This window comes from Neopsephotus bourkii, unplaced genomic scaffold, assembly GCF_033783945.1.
Source record: "Neopsephotus bourkii isolate Nb327-2 ecotype Australia unplaced genomic scaffold, CSIRO-AGI_Nbou_v1 NB_1049, whole genome shotgun sequence".
NCBI classification, from domain to species: domain Eukaryota; kingdom Metazoa; phylum Chordata; class Aves; order Psittaciformes; family Psittacidae; genus Neopsephotus; species Neopsephotus bourkii.
The window spans coordinates 153,425-176,845 of record NW_026901538.1 but is presented as its reverse complement, the minus strand read 5'-3'; the positions used below and the strand labels follow the sequence as shown (position 1 = coordinate 176,845).

General features: G+C 38.5%; 1 protein-coding gene across 3 annotated transcripts in view; it reads left to right on the top strand.

The window, feature by feature from the left end:
* Window positions 1–23,421, top strand: part of DTWD2 (DTW domain containing 2) — an 89,398-nt gene that overhangs the window by 428 nt on the left and 65,549 nt on the right. The gene's annotated exons all lie outside the window — the stretch shown is intronic.

Below are 23,421 nucleotides of genomic sequence, written 5' to 3'. Positions count from 1 at the left end.
TTGGCTGCGAAGAAGTGGTCCTTGTAGGTTGAGGTAGAGGTTCGAGTTTAGCCTGCATCTCGCTTGCCTGTGAGGCAGGCTGTGCCAGTCTGTGTCATACATATGTCGACGTATACACACACATCGGGATATGCGTCCGTACTTGGGCGGCGGAGTTGGCTGTTGGTCATTTTCGGTCCCGCTTCGCCTCAGGAAGCCGCCGTCCCTGCGCTGGGTGGGGAAGCCGCTTTGACCGGGCTCTGCCGCGAAGGTGTTGGGCAGCAGGGGAGTGGGGAGGGCTTGTGGGGGACTTACAGAGGCTGGCAGTGAGCTCCTTTGAAGTGTGTGGGGTTTTTTATCTTGTTTTGGGTTTTGTGCTTTTGTTTTTTAAAGTCTGTGCTTGTCACCACGCGTGTGGATGTGACCCCAGGCCTCCGTTTTCCAAGTACAGCCTGCCTCTTACTCCTGCACAAGGTGGAAAATGTGACCTCGCGTCTGTGGGAGTGAAGTGGGGAGAGGAGGGTGCGGTGATAGCGACTTTTGATCATACAGGAATGTCTTGTAACCTTATTATATGCTCTATCCTAAATGATAAAACCTGATCATATGCCTCATTCCTGCCAGTGTTCAAGGCCAGGCTGGGCTTTGAGCAACCTGGTCTAGTGGAAAGTGTCCTTATCCATGGCAGGGGGCTGGAACTAGGTGATATTTAAGGCTCCTTTCATCCCAAACCATTCTGTGATTCTATGATATGTCTGCGTATCTATGTACTTTTAATGGATTTGGCAGTAAGTCAGTTGTTCCTGAACTGAAAAGTTTGTACAAAACTGCCGAAGATAATTTTCCAGTATCTATACTGATTTTATCCATTTCTGCTGATTGTTAAGTAGAAGGCTGTTCTTTTTTTCTCCAGTGAGTTTTAGCTCAGGGGACTTCTTGAGCCAGGCGTGGTCTTCTGTTTGTTTACTATGCACCAGCAGATTTTTCTTTTTCCTTCTGGCAATTTGGGCAGTCCCCCTTGAACCTATATACAGTTTTCATATTTTGAACAAATGGCTGGCAAGACAGCACCTCAGGCCTACAAACCGTGGATAGGAAGCACTGCCTTTGATTTTACTTTGGTGTCATGGTTTAAGCCCAGCTGGTAACTCAGCACCTTGCTTGCTCACTTCCCTCTTCCCCCTGCTGCCAGTGGAATGGGGAGGAGAATCGGAAGAATAAACCCCACATGTTGAGATAGGAACAGTTAATTAAAGTGCAATATAGTGATAATAGTAAGAAGACCAACAGTAATGATAATAATAGGAAGCAACAAAACAAGGAATGAAACCTCAGAAAACAGTAGTTTATGCACAGTACAATTGCTCACCACCCATTGACCAAGCATGACCTGAGCAGTAATCAGTCCCTTCTGGGTTATTCCCCTCTGTTTATATACTAGGCATGATGTCCAGGGCTAGTTTGGGTCAGGAGTCCTGTCTGTGCTCCCTCCCGGCTTCCCTTTGTCACTTGGCAGAGCATAAGATACTGAAAAGTCCTTGGTCAGGGTAAGTGCTGCTCAGCAACAACTAAAACATCAATGTGTTATCAGTACTGTTCTAAGACTAAAGCCAAAACACAGCCCTGTGCCAGCTATTAGGAGGAAAAATAATTGTTACAGCTGAAACCAGGACATTTGGTCATGGCTTCCACTTTCCTCTTTTGCATATAGTATTCAAGGGAACAAGCCTTGGCTAGTGTGTTTCTTCTTATTCTCATAAGGACCCTTCCTAATGCCAAGGCTGCTTACTTTCTTAGTAATCTTTTGGTGAGGAATTTTTTGAAGTGTTTTGGAAAACCCAAGCAGATTTTTGACAGCTATAGCACCTTCACTCACGTTCGTTGAATCTTTCAGAGATCTAAATACTTTTGAAAAGCAGGGTTTCCTCTTGCAAAAGCCATGCCAATTCTTCTTGTATAATTATATATTTTGTAAGTGTTCACTAACCATATTTTTAATTGTAGTTTCTGCTTACATTAACAGCTTTATTTGTTGCAGATTTTGATGTTTTTAGAGTTGCTTCACATTTGCCATTTGTACTCCTGAACGACAGAGTTCCTGAGCAAAAGGAACTGCTGAATGAGAGTTAATCGACTGTTTTTCCTTATTCAGCTATTTAACCTTGAGTTCTTTTAAAATGTCCATAGGTTATTGCTGATTACTGTTGCTTGTTTTGTCAGTGTGTTTTGTAACCTTTGCTCTAGTTCCTTCAATTCTGGACAGATTCTCTGAGGAGTCACAAAAATGATTTCCAGATTAGGAAATCTGGAAATTTTTTCTTTCATATTAAAACCCAGTGGAAAGTATTTACTTAGCTTCTCATCACCATGTAGTGTTGAAACGCCAGCTTCCTAACTGAATTACACTTGCTGTGAAGAGCACAGGTTCAATGAGAACAGACATGGGAAGAAATGTAGGGACAGAGAAACCAAGGAGGATAAAAAAGCCAGAGACCTGCTTGCTTTTTAATAAACAAGGGAAGTGGCTTTTTGGTGGTGCTTTTTTTTTTGTTTGTTTTGTTTGGTTTTGTTTTTGGTTTTTTTTTAACATTTTGAATTGTGCACTTGGTCTGTTTTTGTGGTTTATCCTCTCTAACCTCTTCGTCAGGAATATAAGTAAATTATGTTTGTCATTAAGCACAGCGTTCTGTGGCATGACTTGAAATAAAAATGTGTAAGTCAGTGGGACTTTGGGAACCTCATGGGCAGGAATATTATGAAACTTGATAATTACCCTGAACATTATTGTGATGGTGATGGTTTAGGGCAGGTATCTTTAACTGAATCCTTTGGTTTTCTAATTTATGGAATAGGTTTTTGTGGTAAGGCACCTTGATGCATGTGGAATAAATGTTTATAGTGGTGGTGGCCTGAATTCAGTACAAAAGCACAGAAAAATGGTTTCTTTTTAGCATCCTCTGGTGATTCGTCATGGGGACCAACTTCAGGTTTTGGTGTTTTGTTTTTGTTTTTTTTTAATAAGGCAGGGCAGCTGAATTACAGCATTCTGACAAGTACTGAATCAGTCAAGATGTAAAACAGAAATACAGCAGCAAGGTAGATAAGTTTATTTTGGGTAATGTGAATGACTTGAGTGTCCTGAAGGAGCAGAATGTTTCTGAGTATTATGTGTTTGAGACTTTCTTTTGCCTATGGTGGTCGTGGAGAAAATGCTACCATTTGCAATAGCTTATGGTGAAGTTTTTGAATGAAATGATGTAATTAAAATTTTACATTTTAAAGGTTTGTGTTGATAACGGAATAGACTCCACAACTTCGTTAAAGTTGTAAAGTAGGTATGCTTTATTCAGCTGAAGACGCACGGGGGATTGGTCCTCCAAAAGTCATGCGTGCCTCAGTGTTGTTTCCCTCTACATTTATCCTCTAAAGTTACAAGGTTGCACAATACGCCTATACATATTCATATTCTATCCCCGCTTCGTATTATAATGACCTAGAAAGTCCTCTGCACCTGCGCAGTGCCCCCTCTGGTCATGGGCAGGGGTCTCAAGATGAAGTAAATGAGTCTTCCTCTTCTTGAACTTGTCACCTTTTAGTCTTTACACATATGGCCTTAGGGTTTGGTCGGTGCCCCAGCCATAAACCATCTGCTTCTTCCCGTATCCGGCGCCTGCTTTTCCTTATCAATAGCTACTTATCATTATAATCAGGTGTCTGCTTATCAATACGACCAGGTGCCTGCTTTTGCTTATCAATAGGACTTGGTGTCTTTGTTCTGCTTAGTAAGCACTTACAACAGACAATACCTTGTCTAGGCAAGTAAATTCCTCTAACACAAGTAAATTCCTCTAACGCAAGCAAATTCCTCTAACCCCCCTGTACAACCCCCCTGTACATTGGTCAACCCTCTGCATCAGTGTGTGTGTGTATGTGCGTGTGTGTGTGTATGGTTTAGTTTAAAGAGAAAGATTGGGGAAAATTATCCTAGTCATAGTTGGTGTTTGAGATGGCAAATGGCTGATGCAAATGAAGTACATGCAGTTGACTTTATGCTGTTTTATTCTTGAAGCTACAGTTTAATACATATTCTGCTTGTCTGCCAAAACCAAAAGGTCAGTGATGATAAACTTTGGGTAGCCCACCAATGGTTGTTTTATCACTTCTTAAGGCTTTCTCAGCTGACTTCAATGATGAACTTGCTTTCAGAAGTTAAAACAACACACCCAAACATTTAAATTGGAGAGTAAGAGCAATACAGTTTCCAAGTTGCTCTTACCATGGAAAATAAAATAGGCAGGCCTCACAACTGAAGCCGTGTAGGACAACAATTTGATTTTGTAGTGTGGCACTCTGAAAGCAATGTAATATTTTTAAATTGTGTTCTTGTGTGAGTGAGATTTCACTGTTTTCTGGATACTTGGTGTACTGTTAGGGTTAAAGCTTTTTGATACCACAAAAGCAATAAATGCACTATGACTTGTAGCCACAGATCTTAACTGTGCGTGTTCAGAGTTTTACTGTAGTAGGAGAATTTCTGAGGAGTGTTTAAGAAGGAATAACTTTAATCCTTTAATACAAATGCCTCCTTTGCCTGTATTTAAAACATTACAGATACTGTACTTAATCTGAGTACTGTCTGAGTGCTCTTGATAACACTGATAGATTGATAGTGACATGGTGGCATTGTGCTGCTTCATATTTTGAGGAGAAACACAGTGTTTTTACATAAATAAGACCCATATTTGTTAATAATCCTGTTAAGTCATATAAAGGCTGATTCTGAAGAAGCAGTAAATACACGTAGTTGCTTTATAGCACATTGATATGGTATTTAATTGGAAATGTGAATTTTAAAGTTTAATTAACTATCAAAGAAAGTGAAACAAACATCTAGGGGGGATGTTACAGGAGGCAGAGACACTGTCAGAAGCCTTACTAAAATTTAGGTAAACAACATCCACCACTCTCCCCTCATCCACTAAGCTAGTCGGGTCACTGTAGAAGGCCGTCAAGTTGATCAAGCATTGTTTCCCTTTTGTAGATCCATATGACTATTCCAAATCACCTTCTTATCCTTCATGTGTTTGGAAATGGTTTTCATGAGGATTTTATCAACTACCTTACCAGGGATTGAGGTGAAGTTGGCTGACCTACAGTTTCCTGGGTCTTGCCCTTCAGACAGGATTAACATTTGCTTTCTTTTAGTCTTCAGCAACCTCTCTCACTATCCAAATATAATAAAATTTGGCCTCCCAAAGGCATCAGCCAGCAGATATCAGGATGGGTAAAGCTGTCCATGAGGACCAATGCCAGTATAGGCTTAAAAGCCTTCCCCATTAGATTGTTCTGCACATACCTCCTTCTTCACATGCCTATTCTCACTTCACCTCTGTTTTTTTGGTTGCTATATCCTTTCTGTTTCTGTCACTGTGAGGCTTGCCTACACAATTTCCTTTTTTGTTGAGGAATCACTACCTTCCCTATAATTTCTACTTTAAAACTCTCCCTAACAATACTTTAGCCAGCCTGTCTGCAAGGTTAGTTTTACCCCCTTTGGGAAATGCATCCCATTTCTTTCAAGTAGCTTTTCAAGTCTCTGAAGGTCAACTCAAGAGAGGATCCCATGGCTGTAAAAACCAAAACCTGCAGCTGACACCAGCTGTACAACCAGTTGTTAACCTACATCAGGTCCTTCTGAGACCCTTGCCCTCACCAGCAGGATTGCAAACGTGACCTGTTTCCCAGACTGCCACCCCCAGAGCTCTGTAGTCACACTTGATACTTCTCAGGGAACCCCAACAGAGTCATTAGTGCCTATATGGAAGAGCAGCAGAGAGTGGTAGTCAGAGGGCTAGATGTGCCTTGGTAGCTTTTCCACAATAACCCAAATATGAAACCCCAACATGTAGCAAACATCTCTAAAAGACATCATGGAGGTCTTCATCCCCAGCAGCGGGGAGTATTTTACCGCTATCACTTCCTGCTTCCTTCTACTGGTCCTGAATGGGTCATGCCAAGCCATCAGAGATGCTCCATGGGACAAGTGGGACAGCACTTCCAGCTTCTTATCAGGTATGAAGACAGTGAACATACCGTGTAACTGCAAGTCATTGATGGGACAGGATCCTTCCTCCTGTTATGAGCTCTCACCACCTTCCAGCCTTCATTGTAATAGGAGTTTTGACTGATCAGCTTCATTGGCACAGGTTGGTTGTGCCACTCTGCTGCAGCTTGAATGTTCGGGGTCGCAGAAGAGATCCAGGTGATCTCAGGCTTTTTGATGCTATACAGGGTGACCTCCTCCCGCAGCTCTTTTACAGTGTAACACAGCTAGCGGACAACTGCACGCCTCCTGCAGGCCAGAAGACTAAAGGCCCCAGTGATTGACCACGAGCACTCCTTGCAGCCTGGGACTTGCAGAGGTGTCTTCCTTCTAAAGCTCCATGTGGGTCTTGGAGTCTAATTAGAAAAGGGATGGTTACTATAGTGGTGGCCTCAAAGCCATTTTGAGGATAGGGAAGAAGGGAGTGCCTAGCAGGGAAACACTGGGGAGAGGAATTACTTTTTTAGGAGAGTTGTATTCAGCTATTGCTGTTAATAGCAAAGTGGCTAAATTGTTCTGTGTTGTACTATAGCTGAAGGAATCAGAAATTATCTCTTAATGGATTTTTGCCTGTGGAACTGAATTTTATGTCTTATAACTTTTAAAATCTATTTCTTTTCCAAAAACTTGGTTCATTTGCAATTCTGTCGTACCCTTGTGTTGGCACAGTAATGGCATGCATAGGTTTTTCAGATGCAGGGGCAGAATTCCCTGAACTGGTGAATTGATGGGACTTTCATAAGCTAGTTTCAACACAGGTGAGCCTGATAAAATAGTTACAGGCCTTGTCACCTGTAAGTTTTATTTCTTTAAAAAATAAATGGAAGTGTTGACGAAGATGTCTCATCTCCTTATTGTGAATTTAAAATAAGTGTTCATTCCTGATGTTTCGTGATTTTTATATAAATGATTTTAAATATGTATGTAATTTAATACAGAGGGGTAGAGATGTAAATGTATTTCAGTCCATAAACATAGGAATACAGGCAGCTGAGAAGGTAAGAGAGACCTTGGTGTTAATCAGATGTCTGATCATGCTGTGGAACATTGTCAACTCTGAGTGGCATGAAGAAGAGCTCTGTTGTGATGACTGTGTTCATTTTAATACTTTTGCCTTAACAGCCAGCTTGGATATATTCACATAGAAAGATATATTCACTGAAGCAGTGCTGTTAGAAACCTAGAAGGTGAGTTCTTAAGACAGGAGGTGCTATCAGTCTGTGTGCTCCCAGACTTGGAGTTAATTGTACTTCAGTGGCAAGCAAAGAATCCAGCTGCAAGGCCACATAAACATTAGTGTTGTGAGTTTTACATTTAAACATGTGTAATTATATATTTAATAGTAAAACAAATATAGAATTTACCTACTGCAGATGAAAGATGTAACTTGTTTGAAGTTAATGAACTAAGATGTATGCTATCTGCGCTACATTTTATGAAGGGAAGCTAAAGGTAAGTGAAAAAATTATCAAGTGTTAGTTTTCAAGTTCAGTGCCTCTTATTAGCACACTTTCATTAATGTTGCTCTAAATGATTGTAGTCTACACACTAGAATCTATATGTTCTAAGACATATATAGAATTATAAATATCAAGCTAAACACTTGTCAGTGGGTTTCAGTTTAATTTTGCTCTGCATTTAGTGGTTGCTATATCTGGAGTAGTTTCTCATGCTGTTATTTCCTTGGCCTTTATTGGCAGTAATGAGTGGTGCTGGAACTGTTAATGTATTAAAATTGTTAGTGACTTGAATGTTACTTTTTTCTGCTGGGCTAATTTTCAAAGGCATTTGTTCATTTTATATTATATTATGATCAGATTAATGAGTAATGACCTTTTTAGGCCACTTATTTTGTGCTTGGTTGACCTGGTTAGCATCTATTTTGATCTGCTGGCATTAAAATTAAAATGAAAGGGTGTTTGTATGTGTATGTCAGGCTGGCTACTTAACTGTGGACAACTATGGGCTAATAGGAGCATGACCAGAGAGAAGTGAGGTAATCTTTTTAATTAAAGCAGCTCTAGTACCTTAGATCTGCTTGTTTTCTGTAATCACACCAAGTGTGACTTTGCATTTGGGGTAGTAGTGTATTGTAAGACAAGGCAAAGATATTTTGACATTGTTCAAGCCTTCCCAACTTAATCATAAGGAATGCTAAAAATACCAATGTGGTTCCTTTAGAAGAATTGCTGTTGATTTTTATAAACGAAACACAAAGCAAAAACCTAAAAAATAAAAAAAAAGAAAAAGGTAAAAAATTTTGTATTTCGTGCTGTGCAAAAGTAGGTGAGAACTGAAGACTGTTGTCCGCATACTCAAAGAAGCACAGCCAATTCTATTATTTTTCTTATAATTTCTGAAGCTTGCATCTGAGGTTGGCATAAGTGAATTTCACCTGGAATGTGGTGCTATGGAACAGAACACTATTTGCTGTTGAGGAAAGACAGCCCTTATGTATCAGAGTTATTTTTGACATACAAGTACTGTAGAGTTTGCCTGAACATCCTGAGACTTATATGTTCTTATGTCACTCAGATTCTTCTTTAGTTACCCCATCTTCTCTCCCTGCCTTCTTTTGTTTTCCACACAGCCTAGTTTCATTTTTATAAAACCAAGCTTTCCTGCCACTTTGCACCATTCTTGTCCACTCCCTGTCAGATGCACCACTCAAATCTCTTTCCCGTACAGAATCTGTGTGCTTAGGATTTCTTTGTAGTTTTTGTTTGTTTGATTTTTTTTTCAATAATTTCCCTAAAAAAGAATTATCAGAGTAAGCTGACTTCTTCCATCCCCAGTTTTCTGGCTGCCTTTCATTTATGATCTTTTTTTGTTTGTTTATTTGGTTTTTTTTGTTTTTTTTTTGTCTTCCGTTTAAGTTGTGGGAGCTGGTTGTTGAAGTCTTCTCTCCTCCTTTTAGTGACTGTATTTCATTCCACTGTCTGATCTCCCATCCAGATTTATCCCTTGCAATGCATGTGTGTGTCACTTTCTTGTATAAGTCAAATCTGTCTTCTGAGCACTGGATTCAGCTTTCTCTTGGCTGTTTTATAGCTTTATGAAGATTGTGCTTTTGCTGTACAAACTCTGCTGAAATGTTTTTTTGTCAGTCTCTAATGCTTTCTTCTGCTTGGAACAAATAACCCCACTTCAAGCTCCTGGACATACCAGCCTAGTAGTTAGTTGCCTGTGTTATTACTGGAAGCATAACTCTCCTTTGGCTTTTAGGACATAGTCCTCAGCTTTTTTTTTTGTTTGTTTGTTTATTTTTCTACGCGCCATTTCTGAGTTACATCAATGATGCCTATCATTTTTGGTAAGAGTTTTGTTTTAAATTCTTGTCTCAGTTCCTAAAGCTATTAAACTTCTATGCCCAATATTAAGACCTACAAACTAACTGTTAGCAGGTGTTTCTTGTTTAATCTCAAATTTGTCTTCTTTTGAATGTCCAAACTGTATCAGCTTAGTTGTGTAAAGGAGAATATGTCCTTGCTGTGCTTAATTTTTTTGTCTTGCTGGGCACTGTGTAAAGAAAACATGCAAAATGAGTCCTGGAGGCCTCATCCTGTGGCTCTTCTGGCACAACAGTAGTAGATGATACATGGTTTATGTTGTAAAGTTAACTGGAATTTTTCTTACCTAATGAGTATCTAAATAGATACAGTGGCTGATCTTTGTACCTGTTTTTCTTAATTGTTTCTATATTAATGAGTTTTCTAAGTTGTTCTTGTTTTGTTTTGTTTGGTTTTCCCCTTTTTAAGTGTTCAATCAACTGTTATCCAAAAAGCTAGAGATCTTAAATAAAATCGAGAGTGCGTGCTCCTTAGGTTATTAATTGATAATATCTGCTTATACAGCCTCATTTTCTTATGGTGCCATAGAGTAGGCATTTTCCGTATGCTTTTGTTTAGTACCAGCACTTCTATTTATTTCAAAAGTTCAGTTAAACAAAATTGAAAATAGGTGAATGATGCACTAGGAAGTCAATAAATGGAGGAAATTAGAAGGAATGTAAAATGTTCAGGAATTGTGTATTTTGGTACTCACATCAGATAGCGAAAAGAAAATGTTCCTTACTTTAAATAAAGTAGCTACAGTTTGTGGGTTTATTAAGGAAGCCAATTTTGAGAAATCCATTGCCAGAAAAGTTAATCAGAGATAAGGTCAGACTGTTATGAGGAGACAGTGACTGTGTCTAGTTTTGTTAATGCTAGTTTATATTCTTAACTGCTAGAAAACACTAAACCAAGAGAGTTGTATTTTGTAAAGAACGATGCTCAAAAAGGGGAATTTACACGTTCCTATGATTTGCTACGTGTGTGAGACAGCAATAGTGTTTCATTCCAGTTTTATAATGTATGGAACTTGTTTTTCTGGTAGCTCTGAATTCAATATTACACTTCTGGGAATAATTCCTTTAATTTTTCCTCAGTGCCTATTTAGGTTTGATTTAGAAACTTGATAATTTCTCTCTCTTTGTTAGAGTTTTCATCAAATGGAGTTGTGAGCCTGTGAAATCATTAGAGCTTAAATGTATTTTGATATTTTTAATAGAAGGGCTTGGTAATTGTACTCTATAATAGGGATTTTCTTAATTTCCCTATCAAATTAAAATATCAAAGAGATGAGCAATTAAATCCATATGTACTGTTTCTCTTGGAGACCTACATCTAATTCTCCATGAACATTGAAGTTCTTTAAAAAAACCCTAATGTATGAAAACGCAGGCAGCTAATGCAGTGCATTGTTGATTTTAAATGCCTTTTAGAATGTATCATCTCTAAGTAGACCAAAAACATTACAAAATCCCACAACAAGCGTGTATAGCCCTTTCATGACTTATGAAACTGAAGCAGAGATTCTAATGGATATGTTTGTGTTTTAAACTCAGATATTTTCAAAGGGATCCAAACGCCTAAATATCTTACAGCTTCAGTCTCTAAAACTATTTGATGTATTTGACATTTGTAAGAGTACAGTAGATATAATCTGTCAAACCCTATTAAGTTAGTTATCCTTTAACTAACATTACATTTACATTTGGTTGTGAGCCATTGCTTTCATTTTGTATTCTGTTAATGTCTGCAAATACAGATTATGTACCTGTTTGGAGAAGGGTCAGGGGAGAAATTTAATAAAAGCACTATCAGAGGACTAATGGAGTGATGTAAAAACAAGTGGGAGTAGGGGCAGAAAGGACAGCATGCCCACCTTCTTTGCCAGACTGGTTAATGGATCTAGTAGTATCTAACCATGGTGACAGGGTCTGGAATAGTCGTGGATACATTTGTCTGAGTGGATAAGAATACTAGGGAGGCATTTGACAATGTTGCACTGTATCCTCATGATCAAGCTGAGAAGATAAAAGACTAAATAAACACTACGAAATGAACAAAGAGCTGGCTGGATGGATGAGCCCAAATGATTGACTTGAGAGAGTCTCTTGAGAGAGCATTTTAGGATAAATTTACATTCAGGTTTATGCTGTGTGGAAAGCTGATGGATGTGTTCCTAGTGACCAGGTTGAGATGGTGGAAGGCATGCATGGCAAGATGGCAGGTGGCACCAACGTGGAGGGAGCAGTTGCTGTACTGGAGGATAGAGCTGCCATTCAGAGACACAAGGACAGATTGTCATGAGGAATATAACAAAATTCAGCAAATATAAAGCCCTGCACCCAGAATGCAGAAGAAGCCCTGACAGTATTACAAGCCTGTGCACTGACTGGTGAGGAAACCACTCTACAGCAAAGAACTAGGGCACTGAAGTGGGCAAGGGGCTGAGCAGGGACTGGCAGCAAGCCCTGGAGCAGAAGAGGTCCAGTTTATCCTGGCCATTTCGAAGTCTGTTCTAGCTGTTCAATCCTAGCTGTGTTTTGACTCAAATGCAAACAGATTACTCTCGGTGGGAGCGGTTAAATGCTGCAGTTGGTTGCCTAGTGAGACTGTGGAGTCAGTCTTGGAAGTGCTCAGACCAGGTTGCTCAAAGCTTTTGAAATTCTTCCTGCGAAGCTGGCCTAGATGACCTCCAGAGATCTTTCCCAATCTCAGTTATTTCCGGAGTATGTTTTTAGCTTTGTACTGTTGTGCTCTGAGTGGTCTCTCTGTGCAACAGATGTCTAGCATTCCTTTTTAATATGGAAGTATTGTGAGATATTTTTCCTAAGAAATGCTGCCTGCAGAGCATCTTGAGTGTTGTTAGGTTACAAATCAGTATGATTCTGGGGTTTGATATGGTGACTGCTATACTGAGCATTTAAAAGCACTTGTGCTTAATTGGTTGTATACTTTAAATGCATCATCTTACAGTATCCCAAAAAAGCTTTAGAATAACTTCATGAACTTGATGCCTGATTAAATAAATAAAATATTCATATTCAGTAAAAATCAACACGCCTTAATAAAATAATTGTTTAATAACAGGTATACTATTTAAAAATACGTTCTTTGTATTAAACCATGAAACTGGTTGACATATTTTGGTAAGATTGATGCTAGATCAAAATCAAAGCGTGTTCGACAGAAGTGGCTGCTATTCAGAAAAGGGACGCTAGAGTGTAGTGGAGCACTTACAGTACTCTTGCAGCTAAGCGGGGTCCGGAAGTCTGAACAGAAGATTGCTTGCAGGCAGCCTTTTTTCATACGGTGTTATATGTGAAGTTATACTGAAGTTCCCTAAACGCATAAACACAACTCCATTTTTCTACCACCTAGAGCAGAAGAAGTGAGTAGTAAACTAAATTACTTTAAGTCTATTAAATATTCAGCCATTTTCCTAACATTGGTGATTCAGCATATGAAGCTCTGTTAACTGTATTTTTTGCTTACAATTAGCTGAAAATAAATAGCAGAGAATAGTAGATTCTTCTTTTAACAGGACTATGTACTTTTTTAAAAGAAGTTTTTTCGGGTAGAAAGCATCCATTTTCATGTTAATGCTAAATATAGATTAGAATGGGCTTTGCATTATGTATTCATCTGTTTTACCAAAATATAGCAATACCTTAATTTCATTGCATATTTCTTCCTTTTTTCTTTCTTTCTTTTTTATTTTGCTTATTTTTTTTTATTTGTGAAAGGAAGAAAGTTTAAATTCTTAGCTCTAAGTGACAGGGTATGTGGCGCTGTTGCATTGATTGAGAGAGAACAAAAACCTAGCTCTACCTTTAACTTCTGAGAGATGTGTGGGTACTGAGCTTGCTTTTGGTAAAAATAAGTGGCTGAATTTGTTTCTGACTTCATTTGATGCAGAACTGAGCTTTTAATTTAAGCCCCTTTCTCATATGCTGGTTTCAAAGTAGCATTCAGGCTTGTTTTGCCGTTAGCAAATAAAGTGTATATGCCGATAGACTTTGTCTTTAAAATACTATATTAAATAAGGCAAAGTTGCGTAGGTAGACCTAAATTTCAAATATTAAAAGGACTGTTTGCTGTTGTGTAGATAGAAAAGTCAGCTTTGTTGGTACTTGGTCTGGTTTTGGAATAAGAGAATGTTGTGGGTGTAACTTTAACCTCAAAGCAAAACTGAAAAATATCATAAATGTTTTACATGGAAAGTTAGTGTTAGAAGTCTTTATTCTTGCAAAGATTCTTGCAAAGTTACCCTTAATGACAGGTTGTAGTTATCCTTTTTAATCAAGAAATTAACAACAAAACAACAGTGGAGGAAGCTAGGTTATTTGAGATTTGTAGACTGCATTTACACAGGTTCAGTTGAACTAGTGAATGCAGCTGAAATCTACTGTTCCTAGCTCCAGCTAGCAGAGTCTTTATCCCTAGGCTTCTCAGGCTGCTTTTCCACTGAGTCACTACAAAATTCACTATGGCCTTTTAACCGCATGGGGTGCAAAAGAGCCTGCGTTCTGGCAAGCCAAGGTAACAGCCTGAGAAGGAGAGGGAGAGAAGGGCTAGTTAGCCGCAATTTCTGAGAGCCTTCTGCGGGAGGCTCTTTGAGCAGGTATGCGGGGGCTAGCAAGGCTACAGGACCTGAGGCTAAAGAGGACCATTGCAGGTCAGAAGAGGTCATCTGCTGTACAGAAGTCCAGGTTCCATGTGTAATATATTCTTGGTCCTGTTCTGGATAGTAATGAAAGCTTGGTGCCAGCAGAGTATCAGCACTGAGCTCTGTGTGTGGTGGCTTTTATTGCTTTGGAAGAACCCTGAAGTTCTGAAAACAGGCTTAGTAGGAGGCAGAAGCAAACTGCCCTTAGGCTGTGCTGATGTGCTCTAAATTATCTGTTATGTATTTTCTTGTGTGTGGGGATAGAGATGTTAGTAGTGCACTGGACTGATTTGACTTGCAAATACATATAAAAACGTAGTAAGATTTGTGAGTAGTGTGTACACACGCAGTTAAGACTTACATAATTAGTTGATACCCTAAACAGATGATGGAATACTGCTAAAAATGGTAATTGCTGGTGAGCGTATTGAAGCTTGCTAAAATGCCATTCCACAATATTAAATAAAACATAACATTGAATGGATTTTTTTATTTCAAAGCTAGCTGAAATCAGAGTAGCTGAGGAGCAGGTGCAGTGGTGGTAGGTGGCTGGGTGCTGCCTGGTGGGGGTCCCCAGTGCCTGCAAGGAGCAGCCCCGCTCCCATTTTGCCTTTAAGGCCCTTGCTAACATGCCAGGTACCTTCTATCTTATGATCATTTTTGCTTCTATAGACTGTTAGATCGTTGGTCTCTGCCCTGTTCCAGTCCATGCCTTAAGATAGTTTTCAGCTTTTTATTTTCTGTTCTAGTTAAGCAAATAGGATAATGGAAACATTTGAGGCTAGGCTAGGATAGACCTTCCTAATATATTATGTTGTTGCAGGTACATAAACTACAACTCTAATTCTGGTCAAGTAACTGCTCACATCTTTTCTCCTACTTCATGTATAATCCTTTAGAAATGAGAATAGGTCATATTGTATAACTGGGGTTCATATAACTGCCTACACAAAGTTCAGATTCTGTGTCTCTTCAGTTAAAATTGAGGGAGAGACATAAATTAAGGAAGGGTTCGAAATTAAAACTTTTAGAGAGTATCTTTGACAGGATTTATTTTTATGATGGAAATTATTTGGTGCAGCATTTTCAGATGTAGGCACTTCTTAACCATCTTTTAAACAAGCTGCATGTCAAATAAACCATAGGTGGTCTGAACTCTATCACAGGAAGCCAATGGCACAGTTTCTCATTCTGTAATTATTATTTCAAAGGGTAAGATAATAACAAGCATTTGGACAAACACAGCTTTTCAGTTTGAAGCAAACATTCAAACAAACATACTTCTGTAGCACTGAAAAAAATTATCTTGTGCCAATAATGTCCACAGACCTCATTAAGTTAAAAAGTATTAATTTTAATATGCTGTTTAAAAAATATATTTCTGGTTTTACTTTATGCTAACGGGAGTGTTTTATGCATATATTCAAATGGATGAAAAATCAAGATGCTGAGTCTGTATTATTGGATTTCTTTTTTCAATTTTTTTTTCTTTCTTGGATTGAGGGTGTGAGGGGAGGTGGGAGTCTTCTTTTCCCTGGAAAATTCTGAGTTTTTCCACCATACCTTTTTGTTAAGGTTTTTTTCTGGTTAGTCTTTTCTTGTGACAGCCTCAGAACTTCTGAGACACGTGGGAAATTATAAAGCTGGCGATGTAAAACTTCATTCCAACTTCTTAATCTTAATGTCTTGCTGGCCTGCTTTTTAAATGCCATTACCACTTCACCTTTTTCAACAAATTTAAAGCTCTGCTAACTGTCTGGCATCAGGCTTGTCAGAGTGCCAGCTACTTTGCCAGACTGTAGAGCCAAGATGCGTGAAAATGTCAACAGTTTTAGGCTCATTAGTTTTTGGCTTTCCTGGCCTTTCTGTAATGACTGCAGTGCTGCATAAGCTAAATGATATGTATTTTTTTATTTACTTCTATTAGTTACAGTGGAAACCACAGCCAGCTTTGATGTACACAGTTGAAAGAGTGTTCTCCTATTGATTTGTTAATTTAAGTTATTTGTAAGGAAAGCTGCTTGCAAAGGTCTGCTTCCATATAAGAAGTTAAGAAAGTATGCAGTATGGATATTTTTTTTCTTCTTTGTATCTTTTCTGTAGCATTGGAAGATATTTGTTCCTTTTAATATGTCCGGGTTAGCCTTGTAAAACTGCCATGAATATTTCAGGCAAAAAAATCTCCTTACCTGTTTGTCTTTTATTTGTTACGTAATTGGTAAGGCAAAATGGTTATATGCCTTGGAAAATGGTCACATGAGAACACTGCACAACTCAGAGCCTGTAGTAAAGGCAGCATGGACCTTCTCTACATTTCTGAAATATATTAATTTTTGTCTGTATACCTTCAATGTGACAGTATGGGAGAGAAAACTCCTTGAGGACGTATACATGTAACATATAGCATTCATACAGATTCTGTACTAATTAATCTAATTTTGCTGGGTAACCTGTTACCCTCTATTTAAAGTCAAAGTTTAAAGGAAATATGAAAATTAAAATACTTCTAATGTAATAGCCTGTTACTGTAGCATTAGAAACTTCCCTGTTAAAAGCCACCTCATCCTTAAGTGGTACTTCTCTAAATAATATATCTTCAATAAATAATATTTCTTGTACTATTTTAGTCTTCAACACCACTGTGAAAAACATGGCAATGAATAGAAAAAGTTTGGAATGACACATAAACTCCCAAATACTTGAAAGGAAAGGTTTTTTTTCTTTACTAATTTTACATATTTTTACAGATACATGTTTTCTGGAGGAAAAAAAATAAAGCAGGTTTACATATTTGCCTGATTTCTCAAGAAACACATGAGATAATGTAGTTTTCAGAATGACAAGATGTTGTCGTCAGTGACATCTCTGAGCTTGTCATGAAATAAATGACTGCTTCCATCCCTTACCTCCAGAGAATTGCGTTTTGTCTAGTTTTAGTCTTAAATCTAGGAAGAATGACATCTTGCAATCTCTGTAAGTAAGGCTTTTCAAATGTTTTGCTGCAGTTGTTGAAATCCAGACCAGCTGAGCTTTGACTGAAAAGCATTGCTAACTGTTAGCTCTTTGGTGCTGTAAAAAAAAATAAGTTGGTGATGAAAATTGCATTTCCAGTGGCAGGGTCTCAACAATAAAAAATTCCAGGCTTAAAATCGGGACTGGCATAACAGCTTCTTTAAGACTTGTGCTGAGGATAGATTTTATGCTTTCTGAGTTACATTTTGCTGCTTTTTTCCAGTAAGAGCTCAAGACATAGTTCCTGAAATGTTTTGGGTTATTCTGAAAGTAAATGTTAAAATAGGGCCACATGTAGTCTGTGCTTGTTCCAAACACTTATTTTGCTGAAGTTTATTTTCTTGGGTTTTTTTGAGATGTGTGGCTCAACCATTTGTTTTTATTGTTCAGTAACAGTAAACCATGCAGTCATGCTTAATGTGCTGGTGAAGACTGAAAGACCTGAGAGCTGCTTGTGCATGGCCTTGTAGCTGTATTCTTTTAGGTAGTGATTTGTGCCAGTAAACTGTACTCAGAACAAATGGGTCAGACCCAAGATTTGTATTGTAGAGACTGAACAGTGGTGAACAATAGGTGCCTTTTGATCAGCATAAATACAGGGTAACTCTTAAGTGATTGTGTTTCTGGGATTTTCTGAACCAAAAAGCATACCTTCATTCTTTACTAGTTTTTAAAAATGGATACTTTTTTTCCTGCTGTTTTTGTTCCCATGAATATAAGATGTACAGTGTAGCTATTCATGAAACAGATGCAAATGTGTTTCTTTTTGAACTTAACTCTGCTGATACTGCTTGATACCTTTATCAATTAACAGCCTTATTCTTTATTTGGATTTTCTGAAGTCTGTTGCTCTGGGCAGTGGTACAAGATTGTTTCACATTTGCAGGAGAGCAGTAATTTTCAAATTGATGGAGAAGTCTTGATTACAGGTGATGGAAAATGTAATTGGGGTGTTGAGGGTTGTAAGCCATATTGCTGAGAGTTGAGTGGAAAATGGAATGAAGGGCAAGGGATATATCTTCTCACCACAGCACACAGAAGCAGGAGAGCTACTGAAAGCTGGTGCCAAGGGAATCTGAATGCTAGGAAATAGTGCTGTGATCTCTTAGCTGCTCACTAGTAGTGCATGCCTTGTTGAGAGGCAGGGAGATGGATCTGTCTACTTGTTCTCCTTTGTGAACCTCTTTCTGTACTGCTTTACACCTAAAGGCCGTTTGCAAAGTAGTTCATGCATGTTGGTGAATAACATAGAAATAAGATTTTCCTGTTGTGTGTGATCATTTCTTTGGGCAGAATATCTTTTCTCTGTACGTTTTTACAGAGGAGGCTAGCAGAATAATTAGTCTTGTCCTCTTTAAATGCTTCTAGGGCTGATGAAGAGGTTGAGGGGCTGGGGATGAGGAATATTTGTGTGATTTGTCCAGGAATGCAGGTTCACTGATCAGTAGATATCATCATCAGTTTTGGAAGTTAGGTTTTAATTAATATACACATATAATTAATCACCCTTTAAGTTATATATTTCAAATTGAAAATGCACTAATAATTTTCATTATGATTTGTATTAGATAATTCTCCATTCAAATGTATTGCTGTACTCTTGGAGTAAAGCTGTATTCCATTAAATTCAGTGGCTGCACCATTAAAAACAAAACAACAAAACAAACCAAAATCATAAAATCATACACCTGTTTTATTTATGTTTAACTTCTCGTGGGAAGTAAAACCTCAGCAATATGACTCTTTTTTTTTTTTTTTTCCTTTTTTTTTTTTGCCAGGCAGCTGATGCTATACAGGTTACTGAGTGGAAAAGGAAGTGCTTTGTTGATTGCTCTCAGTACCTCTCCACATGTGTTTCTGATATTTGTTCTTAATTTATGTGGCTATTCACTCTTAATGAAGTTTGTAAGAATTTAATTTTAAATTTTTATGCCTTGTGGCCAGTAAGTTCCAAAGGCTTTTGCAAGAAACTGGAAGAAAGAATGGAAGCTGGAACACAATGCAGTCAGAATAATCTTCTATGCCTGATTTTTTCCAGGAAACACAATTGAACTAAGGCTTGGAAATTTTGTTTGAGTAAAGAATGTTCAAAATAAGCCTAGAAGAAACTAGTTCTGATGGCTTCTTGAGTTCCTCTGCATTTCATGAGATTTGTAGCATTTTTCCTGAAATGCAGCTTTCCAAAACTTACGTTAGAGATAAACTGAAGAGTTGGTGGGCATGTAATTAGAGAACTGAGGGTAAAAATAAACTGCCGAGCTTCTATCACGTTTTCTTCCTGGAAAGTTTTTATTTCTGGATTTATTAGTGGGAGTCAGTCTTCTGTAGGCTAGTTGATTTCAGTGGTTCTGAGGAAAGTTTAGACATCTTAAAAGTACAGTAATGCAAGCATGAGAGTTAAAACAACAAGGGACTATGACCATAAATTTCATAATTAAATCTGAAATATGGCAAAGGTAATATTTTGGTTTTTCTGTGTTGCAGGGTAACTAAGCATGAGACTAGAGGACTTCTAGCACTACAATGGTGAATATTATTAAAATTATTTCAGTATTATAGTTCACAGTTTTCCTCTGAGTAGTTTAAAAGAATGTGTGAGTTTCAGTTAACAAAACAGATCAGCAGAGCTTGTATATGTGAGGCAGCAGTGATGGTGTTCTAGTTTAAATCTGACTCATAATTACTAGGTTTGGCGCATGGGTAAGTTTTCAGAAATCTCAAGTTTTCTGAGTAGACTTAGCTCGAGTGAAATTTAAGCCTGTCTTTAATGTACAGTTCAGCTGGTGACCATGGCAGTTTGACTCTTCTTGCAGGATCTGTGCTTATCAGCAGCATTACAGTGAATATGAATTCCTCCTCATGGCTGGACTGGCCCAGGGTTTTTAGTGAATGAGGTAATCCATTATTTCACTTCTGTTCAGTGCAAGAGAGAGTGGTTTTCACTTAACAGGGCTGGCTTCTTATCTTCCTTGAAAGTTGTGCAAATGGCATCAGGTCACATTATGTGTAGCCATAAAGTGAGGAAAAGCTGAAATGTAATATACTCAGCAAATTCCTTTTAATATGGCAGTAAGACCAGTCAATGACAGAAGACTGCCCCAAAGGAACTGTAAGATTTTGCCCAGGGAAATGCACAAGTACATTCAGACAAATTTCAGAGCTAAAATACAGCAAGTAAAAAATTACAGCTAGGTAATCTCAAGGCACTGCAACTGGCATTATACACATTCATTTTAAATTGTGCAGCATGACTGAGAATAGAAAAATAGCCATACTAGAGCATATCAAACATCCCACAGCAAAGGGTAAGCATACACTGATATTTCTCTGCCTTTAGCTCAGGGGACTTCACATGTTGGCTTTGGCTTTGTACCTTCAGTAGTGGTCATTGCCTGTCTGATGGATTCTTATTTCATAAGTTTTCCCATTTTCCCTTGAAACCATGTGAAGTTGTAAAGTTGTTTTATCCACAACACAGTCATCAAGGAGATCTGTGGGTCTTGACGTGAGGAATTACTCCTTGTGTTTTATTTTTCGACCTGGGTTCTCCAACCTTTTTTGCACTCAAATGCAAACCAAATGTTTGTTTAGTGGCATAATAATGTTCCCTTTTTAATTCTTTCATCCTTTCCTAGTAACACTTAATATCTGATCTGCATTGTTGAGAACTGCCAGGCATTAAACTGCCATTTTCACAGAACTGCTTGTCATAAGGTCTTACTCCTGAATGTCATGCCACATTAACCTCAGACTGGGGGGTTTTCTTGAGTCAGGATTGTTTCCTCCTAAGGGTATCACTTTATGTTTATCTGTGTTAATCCACTCATTCTTTTAAGGTCCTTCTGCAGCTGTAGTGTCCAAGGTGAAGGCTGCAAAATTTAATCTTAAAACCGTTTTTAATTTGTGTTTGTCCTCTAACATAAAGCTAGCAAAAATAAAATTTGTTCTTAAATTTTATAAAATATATGGGCTTATGCCTTTAAACTCCCGACACAGCTTTGTAAAACTCCTGAACGTTGTTTTAATGCATGTGTGTAATGGGCTTGTGTTAGTATAAAACCTATATTAAACCATCAGTATAAACCAAGCATATGCTAACTTTGTGGCTTTACTCCAGACTTATTAGGTGGGTTTTGACCTTGAAACCCTGGTGTTTTGACCTAAACAATAGAGGAAACTAATTTATTTGAAGTAGCCATTTCTCTTTGGGCAGGCATGTTTCTTTGAATATACAGTGTCTGGGGTCTGACCTTGGCAATATGTATTGTAACATAAAAATGTTGCCACAAGCGATAGTAGTTTAAAAACATCAGCTTCCTTTTTATTTTAATATTTCAAGCATTGTTTCTAGAGCATCTGCTTGGCACACTTAACATCTTTATACCCTTCCCTAGAAACCTCTACAAATGCTGAGCATAAAATTGTGACATGCTTATTCTTTGCTTACTCTGTGTTTAAATCCTCAAATTACCTGCCTTTAGTTCTCTGAATATGGGTGAAAGACATTAGCATTCCCCAAATGGTTCCTGTTTTTGGAAACCCTTTGGACATGTTGTAACAGGATAAAAGTCCTGAAACAAATGAGGTGCTTATATTTGGAGGAAAGTCATACAGAGGCTTGGAAAGAGTTTCAGAATTAGCTCGCTACTTTCCAGGCTGCTGCATATTCACTTTCTGAGTATCTTTGCCCAGAAACTAGTAAACCTGACACCACAGTACAGCACAGTCCACTGTCCACTTCTGCTGGGAGAATAGACTATATGTTACTCTGAATCTGAGCATCATTAATTTAAATGCAAATAATGGAAAGAAAACCATGAGAAGTCTGTGCATGGCTGTCTTTTGCATATGGAGCATTTTTTCATAAGCTTTTAAACTAGAAGTGCTGTATTGAGAAACAGGTAAGAACCCACTGGGTATCTTTGAGTCTTAGTGAAATAGCAAACAGGTGAAAAATGCTGCAAAAATTATCATCTTTCAAACCCTTATTCCCCCCCCCCCCCCCCGTTTTCCTTAATATTCTGAACAGTACTGTTCCTGCCTGGAGTGGATTGCTACTTTCATTCTAGAAATGGGAGAAAATGGTGTTCATCATGAAGTAATTTTTCTGGTGCTGCCCCTACTCTTCCGTTACATCAGATGTGTACGTAGGGCAAGACTGTAGCAGAATCTCTTAAAACAAAAGAAGACGACAAAAAATCCTCTTGGGCCTATGTAGCCTTTCTCAGAGCAAAGGTGGCTTTTGGGGTGGTGAAACAGAACTTTTGTTCTGCAGTGATTCCTATCCAACTGATGTAGGCTGGTAATGTCAGATTCATGTAGGAATATTTTTCTTGTTGGGGCACAGTAACCCCAAAGTGGAAGTACAGAAATAAGTTTTGTGCCCCCAGGATGGGGTTGTAAAAGTACATATCCAACATAATTAGGTACCTAATTGGGTGCTTAAAGTTAAGTAATGTATGTACATATGTAAGTAATTAAGTTATATTGGAAAGTATTTTATTTGCCATGGTTTGTGCTCTACTCCTTACAAATCAAATTATAGGTAGATTTTATTCTGTAACTATCTGAAAATGCTTGCTTTCTGGGTAATTTCCTGTCGTGGTGTAACCCCAGCCAGACAGCTTGTGCACTCACGCGCCCCCCCCCACCCCCCTCCCCCCTTGCCCTCCCCCTACTTCTGGAGGGATGGAGAGGAGAATCAAAAAGAATGCAACTCCCACTGGTTGAGATAAGAACAGTTTAGTAACTAAGGTATAACAGAAATCACTACTGCTACCACCAATAGCAATAATGATAAAGGAAATAATAAGGGAAGAGAATACAAGACCTCAGCACCAGCCAACTGATGTCTCGCCCCCCCCCTGCCCTCCCCAGCCTGATCAAGCATCGAGCGACACCTCCTCCAACCCCACAGTCCCCTAGCCCTTCCGGGTAACTCCCAGTTACATCCAGGGCATGATGTGCTGTGGTATGGAATACCTCTTTGGTCAGTTTGGGTCAGGTGTCCTGTCTCTGCTTCCTCCCGGCTTCCCCTCCTCCCTGGCAGAGCATGAGGCTCACAAAGTCCGTGGCCAAACCGAAACATCATTGTTATCAGCTCTGTTCCCAACCCGAAAGTCAAAACACTGCACTGCGCCAGCTACCAAGAAGGACAAAAATGACTGCTACTGCTGAACCCAGGACATTTCCTTTTTTGGTTTGGGCTCTGTGTTTTTGTTTTTTTTTTTTTTTTTTTTTTTTTTTAGTTTAACAAAGCTGAAAAAACTACCCATGAAAAATCCAAGCCAATGTGGAAAACACAAAAAGCATTTGCAAAAGGGAGACTT